At 42.4% G+C, this 16405-nt stretch overlaps 1 long non-coding RNA gene across 1 annotated transcript; it reads right to left on the minus strand.

The window, feature by feature from the left end:
• Positions 1 to 505: 505 nt before the first annotated feature.
• Positions 506 to 4203, minus strand: LOC140458984 (uncharacterized). Its single transcript, XR_011953793.1, has 3 exons — positions 4118 to 4203; positions 3373 to 3479; positions 506 to 631 (listed from the first exon to the last, which is right to left on the minus strand). It is a non-coding gene; the product is annotated as an uncharacterized lncRNA (long non-coding RNA).
• Between the last annotated feature and the right edge of the window lie 12202 nt (positions 4204 to 16405).

Below are 16405 nucleotides of genomic sequence, written 5' to 3' on the forward strand. Positions count from 1 at the left end.
GTGTACGTGAGATACAGGAGAGACCAAGGATAGATCGTTGAGGGACACCAAATGCAAGGAATTCAGAAAGGAAAGGGAGAGTGGAGATGGAGCAGGATTTTCCAACAACGGTGAGGTCAAATATTAGTTTTTCACAGAATGGGAGAGAAGGACATAACCAGAAAAGACCAACAGACAGAACAAGGAACAATATCTATGAAATGGCGAGGGGGAGTGATGAGGCAGCAGTGGAGGAAAGAGAGTTGGAAAGTGAGTTTAGTGAGATTAGGGTAAAGGGTCAAGGTGAGCTCTGATAAGGCTTGAAAAGACACTGGAGAAAGATGTAGGTTTAGGACAAAAACCAGGAACACCACGTGAGGCAGTTTGGCTCAGTGGGCTAGTGGGAGGGAGAGAAGCAGCTGATCGGATTATCTCAGTCTTAGTGACAGAGAAACTCCATGTGCTCCTCACTCGTTGTTGGAGGGGAGGATGGAGGAGACAGGATGATGGACAGTGTTTTACAAAGAAACAAAACCAGGGTTAGTGATATTTAAAATGACTGATCAAACCTGATGTATTTAGCTTTTATCCAGAATATTAAAACAAACGACTGAAGTCCTGGTTCGAATCCCATCTTGGCAGATGGTGGAATCTGAATTCAAGAAAAAAACAACGTATTAGGAATCTCCTGATCTCCATGAAACCATTGTCAATGGCGAAAAAAATCCTGCCAACCTGATAGCGGCCCAGCCAGCTACTCACTGTACTAATCACTGCAAAGTCTCAACACAGGAATGAAACTGGATGGACCAGTTGGCAACTAACACGGCACCAGAAATTACAACCACAGAATCAGCCCTCTCGATGGTGCAACGTCCTCCAGACTAACATATGGATTTTGGTGCCAAAATGTGCAGAGCTGTCTCACAGACTAGTCAAGGAACAGCCTGACATAGTCAAACTCACGGAATCTTCCCTTACAGACAATGACCAGACACCACCATCACCACCAATAGATATCGAGAGTGTTGTGCTGGAAAAGCACAACAGGTCAGGCAGCATCCGAGGAGCAGGAGAATCGATGTTTCGAGCCTAAGCCCTTCATCAGCGTGACCTGCTGTGCTTTTCCAGCACCAGACTCTTGACTCTGATCTCCAGCATCTGCAGTCTTCACTTTCTCCTGAAATCTCTGGATATGACATACCAGGTAGAGGTGGTGGCACAGTGGTGTACAGATAGGGAAGATTTGCCCTGGGAGTACACAGCATTGGCTCCGGAGACCAGGAAGTCTCATGGCTCCTGCTGATTACCACATCCTGTCCTTGCTTGGCTGATGAATCACTTCTCCTTCATGTTGAATAACATTTGGAGGAAGCATCGAGGCAATAAAATGGTGTCAATTGTACTCTGGGTACAGGATTTCAATGTCCACAATTGAGACTAGCTCTGTAATAGAATTACTGACTGAGGTGGTCAGGTCCTAAAGGGTATAGCTGCTCAACTGAGTCTACAGCGGGTGGTGAGGGAACCAACAAGAGGGAAAAACAAGAGTGATCTCATTGTTATGAATTGACCAGATGCAGATACATCTGTCCATGACAGTATCAGTACGAGCGACCATCACACATTCATTTTGGAGACAAAGACTTGCCTTAAAGTTGAGAAAAACCTCCATTGTGTTGAGTGACACTATCACCGTTCTAAATGGGACAGACTTTGAAAAGATGTAGGATCTCAAACTGGATCTCTCTGAGGCACTGTGGGACATCAACAGCAGCAGAACTGTACTCCAGCACAATCTGTATTCTCATGGGTTTGCAAATCCTGCTCGCACCCATCACAATGGACAGGAAAGGAGGGCATGCCATGAGCAGCACCAGGCAGACTTAAAACTGAAGTGCCAACCTGGTGAAGCCATAAAACAGAACTACCAGCATATCAAACAGCATCAGCAGCAAGCAACAGAGCTAAGTGATCCTACATCCAATGGAACAGATCGGAGCTCTGCAGTTCTGCTACACCCAGTTGTGAACGGTGATGGACAATTAAACAACTCACTGAAGGAAGCATCACGGACATCCCCACCCTTACTGATGGAGGGGCCTCACACACCCATGCACCAGATAAGACGACAGCATTTGCAGCAATCTTCAGCCAGAAGTGCAAAGCGGGATGATCCATCTCAGCCTTCTCCAGTGGTTTCCAACATCACAGATGCGAGTTTTAAGCCAGTTTGATGCAGTTTGAATAACATCAAGAAATGGTTAAGTAGTGCAAAGGCTACGGGCCCTGCCAATATTCTGGCAATAATACTGATATCTTGTGCTCCAGAACTTGCCACCCACCAATCCAAGTACCGCTCCAGCACTGGCATCTACCGACAATGTGGAACATTGTCCAGGGATGTTCAACACAAAAACACTGGGCAATCCAACCCAGGCAAGTTCCATCTATCAGTGCACACTCGACCAGCAGTAAAGTGATGGAAGATGTCATTGACAGGGCTACCAAGCAGCAACTGCTCAGCAACAGTCAGCTCAGCGACACTCATTTTAGGCTCCACCAGGGCCACTCAGCTCCTGATTGTGTTACTGCCCTGATTCACAATCAGGCAACCAGCTGAATCCCAGAGGTGAGGTGAGGTGAGAGTGACAGCCCAGTCCCACTCCAAGACCACTATTTCTAGCTGATTCTACCCTTGTATCAGCTCATATACTCTCATCCACCTTGTATTATCTCCAGATTTCATTTTCCCAACACACTCAGGGCCAGCTTCCCACATTCAATCTCCCTGTAATCTCAAGAAAGTCTAAATCTCTGCTTGTTGATTCATCAAAAGGCTCCTAATTATAATCAACAGCATACAGCCAGAGAGATGTACAGCAAGGAAACAGACCCTTCGGTCCAACCCGTCCATGCCGACCAGATACCCCAACCCAATCTAGTCTCACCTGTCAGCACCTGGCCAATATCCCTCAAATTAAAATTCTCACACTTTATTTAATTCCTGGCTGTGATAATCCCTAGCTCCCTGCACCACACACACTTTGAGACCTCGACAACCCATTTTCTTCGAGACTCCCAACCATTTGATAATTCATTACTTCACCTGTGTGGCTGTTTCTACAGTTCCTGAAGCAGCTTGGTCTGAAATTTGCAGCCAAAACCTCACAGGTCTGCTTTCCACCTTTAAGACATCCCTCAAAACCTGCTTTTTGGCAATGCTTTTGGTCACTTGACCTAATATCTCCATCTATGACCTTATGTCTAAAGTTCTCAATCGTACTTTTGTGAAATTATTAGCATGATAATAAAAATACAAACTGTTGTTGATTTGGACATTATTTTCAAATTATCACTGTTGCTGAATGAATAATCTATAATACCACTTACCCAACCACATTGTAGGAGCACCTTCACCACACAAACTGCAGCTGTACATGAAAGTCAAACATCACCCTCTCCACAAGCAACAGGGCTTTGGCATTAATCACTGGTATCTGTGGAAGGAGAAACACAGTTGATGTTTCAGGGAGTGCAAAATGGATTACAGGGAATGAAAATGGTGCAGAATCTGATATTCAGAAATGGAAGGAAAATACACTTGCTTGTTGGAAAAAAGAATTCTTGACTGTCAAAAATATTCAAGAAAAAAGTAATCTGATAATAGAGTAGTACATGGTCAGGGGCTGGGCTGCAGTGAAAAACTCATTTACAAAGGGTCTATAAAAGTAATAATACAGGAGTAAACAGACCAAAAATACACCCATGGTTCGAGATTGAGGAAACTAGATATTGACAAAGTGGTTATGAGGGAGCCCAGAGGTGAATCAGAGCAGTATTGGCTGCTATGGTCCCAAAGACATTATACTAGAGAAAGGCTGCACATGCGCCTTGCTGCACCTTGCCCCCTACAAAGATGGCGGCTCCGCACGTGTCCAGTGAATCGTTGTCCCGAATAAAGATGGCGGCGCTTACTCAGGTCTGCAGCCGCACTGAGGCCATTCCTCATTTACTGCAAACACGGGACTGGGACGTTCAAATTTGTGTTTTCCGACGTGCACAATTTGTTTGTAAAACTTCTCCGCTCATAGCAGCACAGTTTTTCTCCCGTTTCCCTGTTTATTTCTTTCCTTACCGTATCCTTTCTCTCCATAACTTCGCGAGCATTCATTCCAGCGACTCTGCGCCGCGCGCGAGGGTGATCACATGGTTTAGTTTAGCCCCGCCCTTCATTCACTTTGATTGGTTGGAGGACCAACATCCCGCTAGGTCCTCCAGCTCCGCTCACCGTCCTTTCATTGGTCCGGTGCTGACATCAATCACCCTCGGGTCACTTTGTTGGCTAGAGCATGCGCAGTGTGTCCTGCTTTTGCAGATATGTTGGGTAATGTGATGGGAGAGTTCACTGAGGGTCAGGATCCCTTTGTGTGAGCTCTGCAGTAGATTTCCTTTATTCATGGAGGGAATTGCCTTCCTACTCATGTCTGTATAGCTGTGATTGATGAATCAATGCCATCTGAATCAGTACATAAACACCCCATTTTCACTGCTTTTCACAACATCTGAGATCTTTAGCACATTGTATCACACTCTTCTTTAGAAACAAAAACACATGAAACGGAGCCTCAAGGAATCGGAGCAGGAGTAGGGCATTCATCGCCTTCAGCTTGTTCCCCCATTCGATCAGATCATGGCTTGGCCAATCCAGACCTCAACACCTCTTTTATGCTTGATCCGCATAGCCCTCAACTGCTCAATATTTCAAAAATCTATCTGCCCTCTTTTAAAATAATTTGAGACAGAGTCACGGATTCCCTACTATGTGGAAACAAGCTCTTAGTCCAACAAGCCAGAACAACCCTCCGAAGAGTAACCCAACCATTCCCCTCCCACATTTAACTTTCACAATTGTTTGGGCGAGAAAATTCTAGCCATTCACTGAGAGAAAAAATACTTTCCTTTTTCTAAAATGAATGTTCCCTTATGTAATGTCCCCTGGTTTGAGACTTCACTGGTGCTAGAAGATCTAGTCAACATCTACCCTGTCAAGCTCCTCAGAATCTTGTTTCCATTAGATCACCCCTGCTTATCAATTCTTGATCGGTCAACCCTTTTGTCCTCAAAGCAGCTAAGTGAATCTTTTTTGAATGGTGTCCGATGTTAGTTTATCCTTTATTAAATATGGGAGCTAACATTGTATACAGTACTCCAAGTGAAGACTAAGCAACAGCCAGTGTGGTTAACCAATCCTCAGTCCATGCTAATACATTACCCCGATACCACAAGCTCCAAAATTGTGCAATTAACTTTTATGTAGCACCTTATCATTTACACTTTTAAAATCCAAATCCAGAACATCATTCGATTACCCTTTATCAGCCCTGCTTGTTATCTCCTCAATGAACTGTCGCTAAATTTGTCAAATATAGTTTCTCTTTCACAAAACCCAGTCTACCATGTTTAATGATAAGCTTTTCCAAATGTCCTGCAATTTCTTTCTTTAATATTCGACTCTGTAGATTCTTTCAGTAGATTTGCAAAGTATAATTCCCCTCTCTTAAATCCATGCGGACTCTGTCCAATCCTGTCACTGTTCAGTAAGAAACTTGACTGTACTCCAATATAGGTAATAAATGTATCTGTATTTATTTTTAAAAATTGATTACTTATAAATGCTGGACCCATGCAATATCAATAAATTAGTGACTCTGAATTTGGGTTATAATGTTTTTTTTTGTTAATTCCTTTTCGTACTGTGTTATGCAGACAGCACCAAGCGATCACTCTTAATTGTGAGTAACTTTGAAAATAATATATTTTAAAAATGACATGCCAAAATGCTGCCTCATTATTGTGCAAGGAGGATTTTGCATTCAATAGGTTGCAGATAAAACTGAACTGATCTTTGGTGTAACCTGCAGTCTGGCCAAATTGCAGCAAAGTGGCAACTCTGTTGTCAAATTCTTACTTGACACTGCCCAAGGCGATACTGATGGGACTTCACTTTGCCATTCTTGTTCACCAGCTTTATTTCCAGGTTTACTTGTATAATCATTCTAGAGCTTGTAAGTTTAGACAACTTCTCTTTTAGGTACATATGTAAATATCATACTGAAATGTTGCACTGAATGGTACCAAATCTGAAATTAGTCTCTAATCTGATAGTAACATGCTCTGACCCTTCTACATATGTATTGGCATAAGTCTATGCCAGTTATTTTTCTGAAGCCTGTGATTCCTGATGAAGGGCTTATGCACGAAACATCAACTCTCCTGCTTCTCGGATGCTGCCTGAGTTGCTGTGCTTTTCCAGCATGACACTTTTCGACTCTGATGTCCACTTCTTTGGTCATCACTTTTTCCTTTGATCAACAAAAATTATTCTTGGTTTAATCTTCTCAAAGTGCAATACGAACCAATTCATGAAATTCAGATATCTCACATGTACGTTAACTGTCTGAAGGCTAAGACATGAGTAAATTATTGTCAGTAATTGAAACCGTGCTGACAAACCTGTGCAGTATCAGTGCCTCACCTTTACAGTGTTCCCAGATATCGCACAGCTGCAGTATTTTGTTTTGCACTCAGCTATATGTTGTTCTCACTTGTTTCTTTGTGAAAGATTACAAAATTAACTTGGATGAATGAACTTATGATTTCTTTAACCAATGTTGGGAGAAAAAAAAGTCAGTATTTCAACTGCTGTTAAAGTAAAATAAACTGATAATCAGTAGAAAGGGTTAAAGATGGACATGGATCAAATGCTGGCAAATGGGACTAGATTAATTTTGGAGATCTGGTCAGCATGGGCAAGTTGGACTGAAGGGTCTGATTTTGTGTTGTACAACTGTGACTTCATTCTCTCAATTATTCAAGAAGTTGAATACTTCGAGGAGGAAAAGGAGGATTTATGCAGAGAATGCACTTGAAATGATGATTGAGGTATATCACATTGTTTCATGACCTTTTCCTCTGAGTTCTTCAATGAACAAACTTGTTTTATTATCTGAATAACTATGTATCATGTGATTTGTTTCACACAAAATATTTTGTTAGGATCTGGTGGACTATTAAGAAGTGTTCATGTTTAAAACTTAGGCAGCATGATTGTTAAGCAAGAAAAGGTTGGCGTTTTACTCCCACTGAATCATTGCTCTATAAAAGGTAACAAGCTTTTTATCTGTTCTGGGCACATACTATATGGAAGTCAATTCTGAAGGAAAAAATCCTCGTCGGTAATGTTCCCACGTATGTGGAGTAATTGCTTCTGGTCAGTCTTCAGGTTATAGAGGCTCAGAAAGAAATGAGTTGGCCAAAGTTAGCAACATCATTTGGATGGATTATGCACATTAGGGAAACTTGCCGGATCTGTCGAAGAAACACGTGTTTCAGAGTGTATGCAATAAACCTGAACATTGTTATTTTTTTCACAGAGTTTGTGACCCGACTGGAGCAGCAATGAAGCTCGTATTGTTTTTTAAATTTCCGAGCTTGCCAAATTATTGTTGGTAAATGCAGGTGACTTTATCAAAGCACATTTCACACTCCCCAGCTAGGAATTTGATCCCAATTCTGTCAGTCCATCCATTCCTATGGATAACAGGTATTTTAAATGTGAGCACTCCATTTAACTATTTGAATTGAATACTTCAGTGGTTACGTCCTCTTGGACTCTTAATTTCAAATTACTCAATGTGATTTTTTTGTCCCTCCTGAATTTGCCAAGCACTGGGCAGTTCTGGAATATTCCAAATATTTACAATAGATGCATTCACACTGTTGAAGGCAATCTGGTCAATTTGAATACCATTCGGGTAGTCAACAACAATACATAAGTAACTTTATGAATTGCTTACTGTACACCAACAACACAAGCCAAGTATTAGTGAAACCACAGATTGATTCCCATGGATCCCCAAATCTAAACAGTGCATTCCAGATATGCTCACGATCACCATCTGGGAGCAGTCTCCCAAAGTGCTCCCAGAATTTAGAAAGCACACACACTGCCCTCCAAAGATAAATCTGCTGTCACAGGCTTCACTCTGATTGTATATAATGGCATTTATTGTCCAGTTCTTTAATGTGACAATTGATTTCACAAACAATTTATAAAATACTTTAAATCCTGAAGAAATGTGATGTCAGCCCTTTGTAGAAGTGAATGGAAAGTGTGATGTTTGCTTGACCTTTGGCTCTATGTACCAGGCCGAACTGAATCTTTAGCAAGATGTGGGATATTTCCCACACACTTTGCTTTTTTAAACAAATATTATGCTCTGAGATTTAAATCAGGTTTAATAAAAATCCTTCCAAAAATTGAGTTTGACTTCAGCTCCTTGGAAGAGACATGCTCTTGGCCTTCAATTTTGTGACATGTGATCATTCTTTGGTAAAGGTGGCTGTGTGAAACACTGCAGGATGTTGTGCTGAAGTGCCTCATTGGGTGGAGGAGCTTTATTACTGGTGTAACTTGGCTAATTTTGAGATGGAATATTATTTTGAGTTAAATCTTGTTTTTAAACTGAGACGTGCTTGTGTAACTCAAGTGTGGAAACTATGCTCATGTTTGCAATGAACCTTTCACTTTCAGAGATTAGTATTTTTCCGATCGGTTTTGTAAATAAAGTTCACTATAGAAAGCACAGTGCTGGAGAACTGCAGGTCCAGCAGCATCTCTGAGGGGAATAAAACATTGGAAGCTCCAAGTCTCATGATCATTTGTCCGTTCAGACAAAGAGTCACTGAAATTGAAATGTAACATTATTTTTCTCTTCACCAATGCCCTCAGAACTGCTGAGGTTCTCCAGCACTTTGTTTCTGGGGTTCAGATCTCCAGCACCTGCAGTTTATTGTTTTGTTATAGATCCTATGATTTGACTTGGGGAGCGAGAGGCAGCAACTGTGATCAATTTGGATAAAACTCCCCAACCATGGAAAACAAACACATAGTTCTTTATACTTTGCAAACAATGACTGTAAATAAGAAATGCGATTAAGCTAAGTGCAAGATGGTATACCACCTGCCTTGTCTCAAACTTGCTACTCATTTTTGAGGACTAATCTGTCAGAATTGTGTTTGCTCCCTTCCTTTGAGATCACAGTCCACAAATGTCCCAGTTCCAATTCCTGGGCCGGGCCCAGGGTACCACATTGCAGTGGGGTGAGGAGATTTGTGTCAGCCTGAAGTTTTTGTTAATAACAACCTTGCAGGTTGAAGTTGACGGTTTTGACGAATATTGCATCTTCAAACTTGGAGGAAATCCTTCCGAATGTATTGATTAACTGGACTGAGCCTGTTTGCATGCTGCCCTGTTAGTAGTGCTGTAATATTCTCAGTTAATAATCACACAACACCAGGTTACAGTCCAACAGGTTTAATTGGAAGCACACTAGCTTTCGGAGCACCGCTCCATCAGGTGATTGTGGAGGGCACAATTCTAAGGCACAGAATTTATAGCAAAAATTTAGTGTGATGTAACTGAAATTATCCATTGAAAAATACCTTGATTGTCTGTTGAGTCTTTCATCTGTTCGAATACCATGATAGTTTCACTTCTTTCATGTGTAAATCACAAAACCTTTTTTCAAAAGTTGCATTCCTGACAGTGGCCCATCAAATCACTCATTGTATTAATCACTGCACAGTCTCAACAAAGGAATGAAACTGGATGGACCACATTACATCTACTAATGCACTGGAAAATACAACAACACAATCAGCCCTCTTGACCCTGCAACTTCCGCCTCACTGTGGGCCAACAGCAGCAGCAGAACTGTACTCCAGCCCAATCTGAAATTTCATGGCCTGGTATATCCCCATTCAACCATTAACATCAAGCCAGGGGATCAACCCTAGTTCAATGGAGAGTTCCACAGGAGCAATACCAGGCATACCGAAAAATGTGGTGCCAACCTGGTGAAGCTACCCAACCTGCATGCCAAACAGTGCAAGCAAACCAAATAGAACTATGTGATCCAACAACCAATGGATCAGCTCTGAGCTCTGCAGTTCTGCCACACCGAGACAGGAATGGTGATGGACAATTAAACAACTCACTGCAGGAAGCATCACAGATATCCCCACCCTTACCGATGGAGGGGTCTCACACATCCGTGCAACAGACAAGACAACAGATTTGCAACAATCTTCAGCCAGCAGTGCCAAATGGATGAGCCTTCTACATTGGTCCCTGACATCACACACGTGAATCAACTTGGTTGAAAACTTATTTCAAATCAGATCAAGAAATGGAGAAGTAGTGTAAAGGCTGTCAGCCCTACCAACATTGTGGCAATAATACTGATGGCTGTGCTCCAGTAATTGCTGCTCACCAAGACAAGTCCAGCACTGTCACCTCCTGACATTGTGGAACATTTCTCAGGGATGTTCAACACAAAAACGCAGGACAGAGCCAACCCAGCCAATTTCCCTCCATCAGTCGACACTCGCTCAGCAGTGAAGTGACGGAAGGTGTCATCAACAGTGCTGTCACGCAGCTGCTCAGCAATAACATTCTGTGACACCCAGTTTGGGTTCTGCCAGGACCACTCCGTTCCTCCGTTCACAAACTGACAAACAGCTGAATTCCAGAGGTGAGGTGAGGGTGACAGCCCAGTCCCACTCCAAGGCCACTATTTCGACTTCAGTGATATCACCTGACCTCACCACAGTCTCAGCTCATTTACTGAAACTCTCATTCATTTATTTTGTTAACTCTAGATTTCATTATCTAAACCCAGTCCTGGCCAGCATTCCACAATCATCCTCCCTTTAATCTCCAGAATATTGAAAACTCTACCGCCCAAAAGCTCACTTGTACCAGAACTTGCTGATCCATCAAAAGGCTCCCATTTATAAGCAACAGCAATTTACTTTCACACACTTTATTTAATTCCTGGCTGTAATCATTCCTATCTTCCTGCACCACACACCCTTTCATATCTCAATAACTTATTTTAGTTAGACTCCCAATGATGTGTTTATTTGTGAGTTCAGCTGTGTGACTCTTTCTATAGATTCCAAGGCAACACGGTCTGGAATTCCCACCCTCTAAGATCTGCTTTCTTCCTTTAAGGCATTCCTGAAAAATTGCCTATTTGGCAATGGGTTTGGTCACTGGACATAATATTCTCCAGCTGTGGCCTTATGTCAAAAGTTCTCAATATTTTTGTGAAATTAAAAACATGTTGATTTGTACAGGTATATTCTACTTTTCACTATCGCTGAGTGAATACTCTGTAATGTCTCTTACCCAACCACATTGTGGGAACGCCTTCACCATTCAAACTGCAGCTGTACAAGGAAGTCAAACATCACCCTCTCCACAGGCAGCAGGGCTTTGCCAATGATCACTGGTATCTGTGGAAGGAGAAATACACATGATGTTTCAGGGGGTACAATATGAATTATAGGGAATGAAAATGGTGCAGAATTTGACTGTCAGAAATGGAAGAAAAATCCACTCACTTATTGGAAAACAAGAATTCTTGACTGTCAAAGATATTGTGGAAAAAATAACCTGATAATGGAGCAGCATACAGTCAGGAGTCGGGCAGCAGTGGACAATCCATTTACAAAAAGGTCTGTGAACATAGTAGTAAAATACTAAACATGGCAGAAATACACTCATGTGAGACTGAGGAAGCTGGATAACGAACAAGTGGACATCAAGAAGCCCAGAGGTGAATCAGAGCAGTGTTCACTTTTATGATCCCACAGTCAGAGATGTCTAGCACAAAAACAGACTCTTCAGTCCAAGCCATCTATGCAAACCAGATATTCTAACCTAAACTATTCCCATTTGCCAGCACTTGACTGACATCCCTCTGAACCCTTCCTATTCAAATGCCTTTTAAATGTTACAATTTTGGTTGACCTTTAGGCTCCTTTTGAATTTTCCCCTCTCATCCTAAACCTATATCCTCTCGTTCTGGGTTCCACCACCCCAGGGTAAACACCTTGTCTATTTACGCAATCCATGCCCCTCACGATTTTATAAACCTCTTCAACATCACACCTCAGCCTATGAAACTCCAGGGAAAATGGCCCCAGCATATTATGCCTCTCCCTGCAACTCAAATCCTCCAATCCTGGCAACATCCTTAAAAAATCAATTCTCAAACCTTCCATGTTTCAGTGCCTCTTTCTGATAAGAGGGAGACCAGAATTCCACACAATATTCCAAAAGTGGCCTAACCAATGTCCTGTACAGCTCCTTCACTCAATGCTCTGACCAACGAAGGGAAGAATCGCAAACAATTTCTTCACTGTCCTATCTACCTGTGACTCTACTTTCAAGGAACTATGAACCTGCATTCCAAGGTCTCTTTGTTCAGCAAGACTCTCCAAGACCTTACAATTCAGTGTGAGTCCTGCTCTGATTTGCTTTTCTAAAATGCAGCACCTCACATTTATCTAAATTAAACCCTATCTGCCACTCCGCAGCCCATTGGCCCATCTGATCAATATCCCATTGTATTCTGAGACAACTTTTATCACTGTCCACAATACCTCCAATTTTGGTGTCATCTGCAAACTTACGAACAGTACCGGCTCTATTCACATCCAAATCATTTAAATGGATGAAGAAACAAATCCAAGAAAACAAAACATCAATTTCTCTGGGTTTGAATGTGCTCTTGGTAAATCCTACCCTCTGAATCTCTACCAGGGAGGGCTGCACATACATCCCTCTGAACTTTGCCCCCAACAAAGCTGGCGGCTGCGCACGTGTCCAGTGAATCTTTGCCCCGAATAAAGATGGCAGCGATCACACAATGAGGTTATTTTCCAGTTTACTGCAAAAACGGGACTGTATGTTTCAAATTTGTATTTTCCGATGTGCACCAAATGTTTGTAAAACCTCTCAGCCCATACCAATACCATTTCCCTCCCACTTCCTGCTGTTTATTTCTTTCCTTACCAACAGCTCTCCATCCACATGTCCCGCACATCCGCGCCCACCGCAAGGATGATCACGTGGTATAGTCTCGTCCCGTCCTTCTTTTACTCTGATTGGTCGGAGGACCAAATGCCCCGCCAGGTCCTCCAGCTCTGCCCCTGCCTTTCCATTGGTCTTCCGCTGACATCAACTACCAGGGGCCCATTGTTGCCTGGAGCATGCGCACTGCTTCGTGGCTTTTGTTGCTGTTTATCAGTTACAAGAGTGAGACACAAAGTTAAAAATCACACAACCACCTGATGAAGAAGCTGCAAAGCTAGTCCTTCCAAATAAACCTGTTGGACTATAACCTGGTGTTCTGTGAATTTTAATTTTGTCCATCCTAATCGAACACCAGCACCTGAAAGTCAAGAGTGTGGGAGGAATGCAAAATATAACAACAAAAGAACTAGGAACAGGAGAAGGCCGTCCTGCCCTTTGAGCTTGCTCTGCCATTCATTAAGATCATGGCTGATCATTTTGTGGACGCAGAACCATTTACCAACGTTCTCACCATATCCCTTAATTAATTAAGTAATTCTTTTTTAAAAAAAAGCTACCTTAGCTTTAAAAACGTTTACTGAACTAGCATCAACAATTTCCTTGGCAATGAATTCCACAGAGGTCAAGAAGTTCTTCTCAATTCAGTCCTAAATTTGCTGCCTCTAGGCTTATGGTGATGCCCTCTTGTCCTAGATTCACCTGCCAGTGGAAACATTCTCTCTTCTTCTGTTTTATCTATTCCATTCATTATTTTATATGTTTCTCATTCTCCTGATTTCCAATGAATATAATCCCAATCTACTCAGTCTCTGTTAAGCTAACCCCCTCAACTCCGGAATCAGGGTATGCAGACAATGGAAATGTGGAGCTGGTTTAAGGTATTGCGTGTCCTTCAGCGGTATGTCCCTGTCAGGCAGGCGGAAGTGATAAGGTAAAGGAACCTTGGTTTACTGCGGAAACTGCATCTCTTGTTACGAAGAAGAAGAAGGCTAAGATGTTGATGAGGCAAGATGGTTCAGATGAGGCGATGGAGAATTAAGATCAGCTAAGAAGGATTTAAAGAGAGAGTTAAAAAGAGCAAAGAGAGGACACGAGCAGTCTTTAACAAATAGAATAAAAGAAAACCCTAAAGCTTTGTATAGGTATGTGAGGAATAAAAAGATGATTAGGGTAGGAATAGGGCCAATCACAGACAGAATGGGAAGATGAGTGTTGACCCTGTGGAGATTGGAGAGATGCTAAATGAACATTTCTCATCAGTTTTCACTCAGGAAAAGGAGAATATTTTGGAGGAGGAGAATGAAGTATGAGATATTAGACTAGAAATTATCAAGGTTAGTTACGAACAGGTGTTATCAATGCTGGAAGGAGTGAAAATACACAAGTCCCCTGGGCTGGATGGGATTTATCCGAGGATTCTCTGGGAAGCTAGGGAGAAGGTAGCATAGCCTTTGGCTTGGATATTTGAGTTGCCATTGTCTGCAGATTTGGTACCAGAGCACTGGAAGATTGCAACTGTTGTGCCCTTGTTCAAGAAGGGCAGTAGAGAGCCTTACTTCTTTTGTAGGAAATGTTTAGGAAAGGATTATAAGAGATAAGATTTATAATCATCTGGCAAACATCAATTTGATTTCAGATAGTCAACTTGGCTTTGTCAAGGGCAGGTCATGTCTCACAAACCTCATTGAGTTTTTTGAGAAGGTCACCAAGCATGTAGATGAGGGTAGGGCATTTGACATGGTATACATGGACAAAAGTAAAGCCTTTGACAAGGTTCCACATGGTAGGCTGTTGGAAAAAATGCAGAGCCATAGAATTGAGGGTGATTTAGCAGTTTCGATTAGAAACTTGCTTTCTGAAAGAAGGCAGCGAGTGGTGGTTGATGTAAAATATTCAGCCTGGATTCCAGTTACTAGTCACGTGTCACCAGGATCTATTTTGGAACCACTGCAGGTATAGGTGAATGGATTAGGAAATTTGCAGATGCCACTAAAGTCAGTGTAGTAGTGGACAGTGTGGAAGAATGTTACAGGTTGCAAGGGGACATGGATAAACTGCAGAATTGGGCTGAGAGGTGGCAAATAGAGTTCAATGCAACTAAATGTGAGGTGATGCACTTTGAGAAGAATAACAGGAAGGCTGAATACTGGGTCAATGGAAAGATTCTTGGTAGTGTGGTGTGCAGAGGGATCTTTGAGTCCATGTACATAGATCCCTGAAAGTTGCCACCCAGGTTGATAGTGCTGTTAAGAAGGCAAACGGTGTGTTAGGTTTCATTCGTGGAGGGATTGAGTTCCGAAGTTGATATACCATACTGCAACTCTACAAAACACTGGTGCAGTCACACTTGGAATATTGTGTTCAATATTCCTCTAGCTTATCTCTCCATGCTTCAGGCTCTCTGCCTTTATACCTGATGAAGGGCTTTTGCCCGAAACGTCGATTTTACTGCTCCTCGGATGCTGCCTGAACTGCGGTGCTCTTCCAGCACCTCTAATCCAGAATCTGTACCCCACCACATCACTTTGCCCCACAATCGTGGTATCTGGTTGTACAGAAGGAGGAGTGGCACAGTCTGTACTGAGATGCACTGGGGCCCTGAAACACATGGTAAAGACTGAAATCACCAGAGCATTGAGAGCCCCACCACATTGTTTGCATGTTCTATTGTTTTTACACTGTTCCTGCCTTCCCTTGTTTTTTCTTAATCAAGTTGTTATTATACACACCTGCACAAGCTGTGAAATGAACTCAGCCCTCTCGATCCAAGATTCAGGATATTTTCACCACATCACAAGGCATCGACTCTAACCTCCCCTGTCCCTTAGCCTACTGAGTCGCGCCTGAATCAACTCCGCAATTGGGAGGAAGGGGCGGAACAGGAGGACCGAGCAGCAGCCGGTCGGCTAACCAGAGTGAGTTCGGAGCGGGGCCAAAGCATTCTCGGGAGTGAACGCTTCAGGATTGGTCAGAAAGCAAACTATTTTGCAGGATTGATCATTCTCACTACATAGTGGAGCATTCAACCTTTCTCATGAATCAATGTGAGATTTTTACAAAATAGTTGAGATGTAAATCTGATAACGTACATTAGGGAGATTTAAACAATCCTTGGATAAATACATGGGTGATTTTGCAAAAGTTTAGGGCGACGAGCTGAGAATAATTCACAGGTCGGCGTGAATAATTCACAGGTCGGTTAACACAATGCGAGTAAGAAATTTATTTTCAAACTCCCAGAACGATTGGTAATTTACATACCTGGCTAGTATGGTTAAATTGGACCGAACAATCTATTTGCATACTAATGATCTCAATGACTGTAACTCGACAGAGCAACTGTTAATGACTAATATTTCACCCATGATCCTGTGTAGATATGAATATTCTCTATAAACTCACCGATAATCTCAGACGCACGCGCGGTTTGGATTCTATGTGGAGCATGCGCAGTGTCACATTGATCAGGACACGGA

The sequence above is a fragment of the Chiloscyllium punctatum genome, chromosome 34 (genome assembly GCF_047496795.1).
Source record: "Chiloscyllium punctatum isolate Juve2018m chromosome 34, sChiPun1.3, whole genome shotgun sequence".
Lineage (NCBI taxonomy): Eukaryota > Metazoa > Chordata > Chondrichthyes > Orectolobiformes > Hemiscylliidae > Chiloscyllium > Chiloscyllium punctatum.